Raw genomic sequence first — 7609 nt, 5'->3', positions numbered from 1 at the left:
GCAGTCTATTGAAAAAATACTGACTGTAGTGTTCAATACAGAATAAAAGGGAACTACTACTTTTCTTTACAATAAGTGGTAACTTAAGTACTTTCTTTGTATGCATAAACATCACCTGTTACCAAGCTAATTGTTAATGTAGAAAGGTAATACTCCCATTTAACAACTGCAGGAGGAACCCAAGATATAAGGGCAATGAACACTCTCTGGTATAAGTTACATATTCTTATTATTTTCATGGTAGCTTTTGGCAAAAGGCCAGTGATACAAGATTAGTCTTTTCAAGTTTATATTGTCAAAAAATAAGTTCTGTTATTGACTGAGGTATTCTGTAATATGCAGTAGTTTCAAATTATCACTGCATCACACACACAAAAAACAAATTTGACAAAAGAAACAAATAAAAATTTATAATAAAGAAATATGTTTACATTCTGACACTTATCTTTAAACCCCAAACCTAAAACATCTTAGGTCACATACTGATTTTGATGTATGCACCTTAACACAAAGTAAATATCTACAGACTAAGAATGAGGAAAATATCAAAACTTTAAAAGTTTTAGATTTGAAGAAGACCAACTTAAAAAATGTAGTAAAAAGTACAGCTTTTCTAGTAAACATGGATAAAGATTCTTACCCTGAATCTACATACAATATACTATAATTTACCAAAATTGTACAACTTGATAAGATATATATATATGGGTCTGAATTTATAAGCTTTCAGAAATGAATTTGAAAGGCATTACAATGGGAAAAGAAATATCATCTTCATTTTCTCAACCTGTGATTTATTTTTGGAAGGATGTAAGTAGAACTGAAATTTCCAAATATAAAGGAGAAATAGCCCAAACTCTCCATAAACGTGTAATACGGTAGCAAGCCTTGGATCCATATGAATTACTGCTTTTTATACAAATATACACAGGTGGTTAACATGTACTAAACAGAACTATGAGTGAACATTTGCCATTTTTTGAAAATCTCATCAATTTCAAACTCTTAAGTTTACAGATGCTGAAATAAATATTTTTTAAACCTAGAAATGAGTATTTTTAAAAACTGAAGACTTCTTACAGTGCTTATAGACAAAGTGTCAGGTACAAATAATGCAGGGGCCACCTAGTTTGCACTTAATTGCTTCATAACACTACTGTTAGATGTGGCATTCATGAAGATACTTCTTTTTTTAATATTTATTTACTTTTAGTTTACAACATTCAGTTCCACAAGATTTTGAGTTACAAATTTTCTCCTCCTCACTCTCATCCTCCCCCCCCCCCCCCATAGCACATGCAATCCAGTAAAGGTTCTACAAAAACCTTTACATTAAACATTAGTCAAGTTTTAAAGAGGATTATAACCAATGGAATGAACAATAAGGAGGAAGGAGCAAAATAAAACGAGAGAGAGCAAGTAGTTTGCTTCAATCTGCATTTAGACTCGGTAGTTCTTTCTCTGGACGTGGATAGCCCTTTCCATCATGAGTCTTTTGGAGTTGTCTTATAATCTTGCATTGCTGAGAGGAGCCCAGTTTATCAAAGTTAGTCATCACAGATACGATGTGTCTGTAATGGTGTACAATGTTTTCCTGGATCTACTCCTCTCACTCAGCATCAGTTTATATAAGTCCAGGTTATTATGAAGTTCGTTTACTCCTCATTTCTTACAGCACAATAGTATTCCATTACATTCGTATACCACAACATGCTTAGCCATTCCCCAGTTGATAGAAATCCCTTGATTTCTAATTCTTTGCCACCACAAAAAGAACTGCTATAAATATTTTTGTTCATATGAGTCCTTTTCCCATATGAACTCCATGAAGATACTTCTAACAAGCCTATGGGTACCCCAAAGACTATAGTGAATCACTTTGCAGCAGCCAAGATCATCCATAGAAAACCCTAATTGTCGATAACTCTCATGTATTTCAAAACAGTGTTGTTTGTATATGATCTAAAAAATGTCAATCCAGATGATGGATCAATAAAGTCAACCCAATAGCCTTCAGTATGAAGAGCATGGCAAATTTCTTTAGCACCATTTACAAACTTTAATAATATTTCCCTTTAATTTTCAACCTCCTCACTCCATATGGTCATAACATTTTTGGTTTTCTGTTAAAATTAGTACCACTAATTTACCAAAATTCATTTATGGAAACATTGATTCAAAATTTCTTTGAAGTAGCTTGGACATGTTTGTATTACACATTCTACTTTGGCATTTTCAAAATAAGTTTCTTCTCAGTTAATTTCCTGTTCAACAGGTGCATCGCTGCCCTCAAATTAACTTATATACTGTGCCAACACAAATTCATGCTCTGCTAGGACATCAGGCAAAGTTTTACGAACTTGACTTTTCTGTAAAACTGTCCCATTGAGGTGACAGTCAAAACCTATGTCTTCCTAGAGAGCTTAAATCGTTGATCCTGCAGCCTAAATGGTCCCATTGTTTCATCTGACCACACCGTCCTTGAACATGTATCTGGGGGTGCAGTAGTTGTTTGAGACTCATCTGAACCTGAAGATCCAGCAGTGGAAAAAGCTTTGGGATTTATAAACCTCCTGATTAAAGAGTAAAATCCTGGGAGGTATGTAACCAGCTTGGCTCTGTTACAGAGCACATTAGCCGTTTCTGGTGAGAGGAAAACAATAAAAATAATATTTTATTTTATTTTTTTTACCCCTTTCCTAAATGGCAAGTTCTCCCTTTACCTGGGCTCTTACCACAGTGGAGACTAGGAACCCCATTTTCTGGCTACCATAAAAATGGTGTCAATATCATCATTTTCCAAGGAGGAGGTGGGAGAAATCAACTTGCACTTCTGAAGTGCTTATGGACGTGGTTTGACCCTCACTCTTTTTATATTCCATCTCTTGCTCTAGGAAAAGTAATCAAATCAATACTAACATTGTTTCTGCAAAGGGCATGTCAACTGATGTGCTCAATGGCTTTACTCACTACCCCTGTTGACTTTTTAGACCCCAATAACTTTTCTACATGTAGTCTCTGTAGATTTGAATAGAAATGACTTGATGGTAGAGGCTGTCTCTCTTTTATATTTCTACCCCCAGGATTTTCATGCAGTATCTGGCACATAGCAGTCAGTTAACTCTTTTGCTTTCATTTCTTCATTTATTTACACACATAGTACTGATAAAGTATATACGTATATATTACTGATTTTCCCAAACAAAGACAGAATTATAAGATTGTATTCTTATACCTGAAGGTGTTAATGGTTAGAAAAAAACAAATGACCAGGGGAAGTAGAAGCACAAACTTGGTGTGAGCTCCTGCTCCAATCACTTCTAATGCATGTAAAAAAATGATTCCAAACAAACTTTAGAGCTATAGAACCCACAAAGAGACAGAAACAAATCTCCTGCTAAGTGCAGCCTGGCAGGCCAACAGTAAGGGTCTAATGCAGCAAGTTGGGAGCCAAGCACAGTCCCGGTAAGCCTGTGCTTCTAACTGCAGGGTGGTCACAACCAGCAGTGGCAAGAGTAGACTTTAGGAGAGTGAATCAACAGCAGCTGTGGCAGTTTCCAGACTTCTCAATTCATAAATGCCAAAGACAAAGTAAAAGGTCAGTGTGGAACTCTATTGGAACTGGGGGGGGGGGCACAAGAGTGCAGTCTGGCCCCTGACCCCAGGGTGAATAGTAGCTGAGGCATGGAGGTTCAGTGACTGTGCAGCTGCTGCCATGTGGCTGCTTCAGAGCTCCTAGCCTGCAGATCATAGGGGGACCAAGGAACAATTCAGAGGGTAATTGCCCTTGCTTTGACCTGCTTGAATCTGGATTGCGGTCTTGGGTGGTGGTCCTGGGGTGTGTGGCCAGTGTGCCAGAGCTCATAGGGGCTGTGGAGAGGGTGCATTCCTAATAGCTCTGGCAGCTGCAAAAACCCCAATGATTTGGGACAAAGTTCTATCCATTCTGGAAGGAGAGTTCTATTGTGTCCAAGAGATTGGTTGATAATATGAGCAAGCAGAATAAGCACAAAGATACTATAGAATCCTTTTTTGGGGACAAAAGGGATCAAGACATAGAGGGGCAGGAAGACAGTGAAGTCAGAACTCCTGCATCAAAAGCCTCCAACAAAAATATGAATTGTTTACAAGCCATGGAGGAGCTCAAGAAGGATTTTGAAAATAAAGGAAGAGAAGTGGAGGAAAAATTGGGAAGAGAAATTAGAATGATGTAAGAAAATATTGAAAAGCAAGTCAACAGCCTGCTAAAAGAGATGAAAAATACACTGAAGAAAATAACACCTTAAAAATAGATTAACTCAAATGGCAAAAGAGGCCTAAAAAGGCAGGGAGAAGAAGATTGCCTTAAAAAGTAAAATTTGCCAGATGGAAAAGGAATTTCAAAAACTCACTGAAAAGAATAACTCCTTCAAAATTAGATTGGAGCAATTGGAAGCTTTCTTTATGAGAAATCAAGATACCATAAAACAGATCCAAACAAATGAAAAAAAATAGGCAATGTGAAATATCTTATTGGAAAAACCACTGATCTGGAAAATAGGTCCATGAGAGATCATTCAAAAATTATTGGACTACTTGAAAGCCATGATGAAAAAAAGAGCCTAGAAATAATCCTTCAAGAAATTCGCAAGGAAAATTGCCCTGGTATTCTAGAAACAAAGGGCAAAATAGAAATGGAAAGAATTCCAAATCACCTCTTGAAAAAGATCCTCCAGGGTGGCTAGGTGGCACAGGAAATAGAACACCAGCCCTGGAGTCAGGAGGACCTGAGTTCAAGTCTGGCTTCAGACACTTAACACAAAAACTAGCTGTGTGACCTTGGGCAAGTTGCTTAATCCAAATTGCCCTCCAAAAAGCAAAAAAAAAAAAAAAAACCCTCCCCCCCCCCCCCCAAAAAAAAAACTCCTAGGAATATTATAGCCAAACTCCAGAATTTCCAAGTCAAGGAGAAAATACTGCAAGCAATCAGGAAGAAACAATTTGACTATTGTGGAAAAACAATCAGGATAACACAAGACCTAGCAGCTTCTACATTAAGGGATCGAAATCTTAGAATATGATATTCCAGAGGTCAAAGGAGCTAGGATTAAAACCAAGAATCACCCACCCAGAAAAACTGAGTATAATGCTTCAGGGGAAAATATGGTAATTCAATGAAATAGAGGATTTTCAAGAATTCTTAATGAAAAAACCAGAACTGAACAGAAAATTTGACTTTCAAATACAAGAAGATGGGAAACATGAGAAGGTAAACAGGAAAAAGAAATCATAAGGAACTTATTAAAGTTGAACTATTTACATTTGTACATGGAAATTCCTACATGGATAATTGTAACTCATGAGACTTTTCTCAGTATGAGGATAGTTGAAGGGAATATATATATATATATGTGTGTGTGTGTGTGTATGTATACATATGTATATATGTATATATAGGATGGTGTATGTTTATATAAATACATATGTGAGTGTGGGCATATGTATATTCATTTATACATAGACAGAGGGCACAGGATGAGTTGAATATGAAGGGATGATAGCTAAAAATAAAATTAAGAGGTGAGAGAGGAATTTATTGGGAGGAGAAAGGGAGGGACAGATTAGGGTAAATTATCTCATATAAAAGAGGCAAGAGAAAACTGTTACAATGGAGGGGAAGAGCAGAAAGATGAAAGGGAATGGGACAACCTTATTCTCACTGAATTTGTTTCAAGGAGGGTATAACATACACACTCAATTGGGTGTCTTACCCTACAGGAAAATAAGGGGTTAGGGGACAAGAGGGGGGATAATAGAAAGAAGGGCAGAATAAAGGAGAGGGTAGTTAGAAACAAACATTTTTTAAAAGGGATAGGGTCAAAGGAGAAAACAGAATAATTTAGGGGGATAGGATGGAAGGAAATATAGTTAGTCTTTCACAGTATAACTACTATGGAAATGACTTGGGTAACTACACATGTACAATCTATTTGTACTAATTGCTTATCTTCCCAGTGGGGGCAGGTAAGGAGGGAAAGAAGGGATAAAAGGGATAAAAATCTGGAACTCAAAGTTTTAAAAACAAATGTTTAAAAATTTTTTCATTTTTTTTTACATGCGACTGGGAAATAAGATATACAGGCACTGGGGTATAGAAATCCATCTTGCCCTACTGGAAAGCAGCATGATGTAATGAAAAAGAAATCGACCCCAGAGACCAGAGACTTTGGTTCAAATCCTGCCTTTAATACACACTAGCTGTGTGACATGGGCAAATCACTTAACCTCTGTCTGACTCAGTTTCCTCTTTTGTAAGAAAAGGAGTAATAACAGCACCTACCTCCCAGTATTGTTATGAGAATCAAATGAGATAATCATTATAAAATGTTTAGCACAGTGCCTGGTACATTCATAGTAAGGTCTCTTTAAATGTTAACTATTATGACTTCATGCTAGAGACCTTCCTGCTGGAGATGGCGGATTAACAACTTTGTCATGGGGGATCAGATATGTGATCTAAATAGAATCTATGTAATTTATTATCATTACTCAGATCTCTTAATTGTTTTTAAAAATTAACAATAATTTGTCTCTTTGTCCTGTATCCTATTTTCTTTTAAATAAGAAGGAAAAACGAGACCCTTTGAACAAATATGCATAGGCAAGCAAAACAAATATCCATGTTATCCATGTCTATAAATATCTGTCTCATTCTGCATCTTGAGCACATCACCTCTCCATCATGAAGTGGGCAGACTACTTTATCAATGGTCTTCTGCAATGGGATCATGACTGGTCTTTGCATTGATCAGAGTTCTTAATACTTTGAAAGTTGATAGGGTAGCTGGGTGACACAGTGGATAGAACACTGACCCTGATGTAAAGAGGACCTGAGTTCAAATGTGGTCTTAGACACTTACTAGCTATGTGACCCTGGGCACGTCACTTAATCCAGATTGCCTCCCAAAAAAAAAAGAAAAAGAGAGTTGTCACTACAATGTTGTTATTGTACAAATTGTTCTTCTGGTTCTGCCCATTTGTCTCTGAATCATCTTAGATTTTCTCTTGTCCACATAGCTAGGGCAATGCAGATATACTTCATGAACTCAATATGTCCAAAGGGTCAGTGCTCAGAACTTCATAGAACCAACCCTGAAGGGAAGATAAAAAAGGTCTCTGGTCATAGCAGCTGAAACATCCTCCCCACACTCTTCCAACCATGGCATCGTGATTATCACAGAAATGTATCCAACTTGATATCCATTCTTTAGCTCTGGTTGCAAAACTGACCTCACTAAAATTCTCTCCATTAGGTAAGAACTTCAGGGATTCTCTAATATGTATCTGTTTATGGCCATGTCCCTGTTGCTAACAGGAAGAAAAAAGTAAAGTGGAATAAAATGTTTCTGCTTTACCTTTCATAGATCTGTGGATCTAATTATGATAACTTAGAGTTAGGGAGGGTATTATAGTAACTGTTTTAAACAATGGGAAATATTTTAATTCCTTGCAAACCCTTTGGTGATCAAATATATCCACTCTCCCACTGAGTAGGCAGCAAATATGTGCCTAAATTTTCTCATCTGGAAAAGAGGTATAAAAATAACCAAGCCCTTATTTTACACTGTCT

General features: G+C 36.8%; 1 pseudogene; it reads right to left on the bottom strand.

Moving 5' to 3' along the window:
• Nucleotides 1–1125: 1125 nt before the first annotated feature.
• LOC138170562 (cobalamin trafficking protein CblD-like) lies at nucleotides 1126–2655 on the bottom strand (annotated as a pseudogene).
• Between the last annotated feature and the right edge of the window lie 4954 nt (nucleotides 2656–7609).

The sequence above is a fragment of the Petaurus breviceps genome, unplaced genomic scaffold (genome assembly GCF_028583685.1).
Source record: "Petaurus breviceps papuanus isolate PSGF00001 unplaced genomic scaffold, PetGlider_PUasm1.0 126, whole genome shotgun sequence".
Classification (NCBI taxonomy): domain Eukaryota; kingdom Metazoa; phylum Chordata; class Mammalia; order Diprotodontia; family Petauridae; genus Petaurus; species Petaurus breviceps.
The sequence above is the reverse complement of the archived record's forward strand: the minus strand, read 5'-3'. Positions and strand labels throughout refer to the sequence as shown.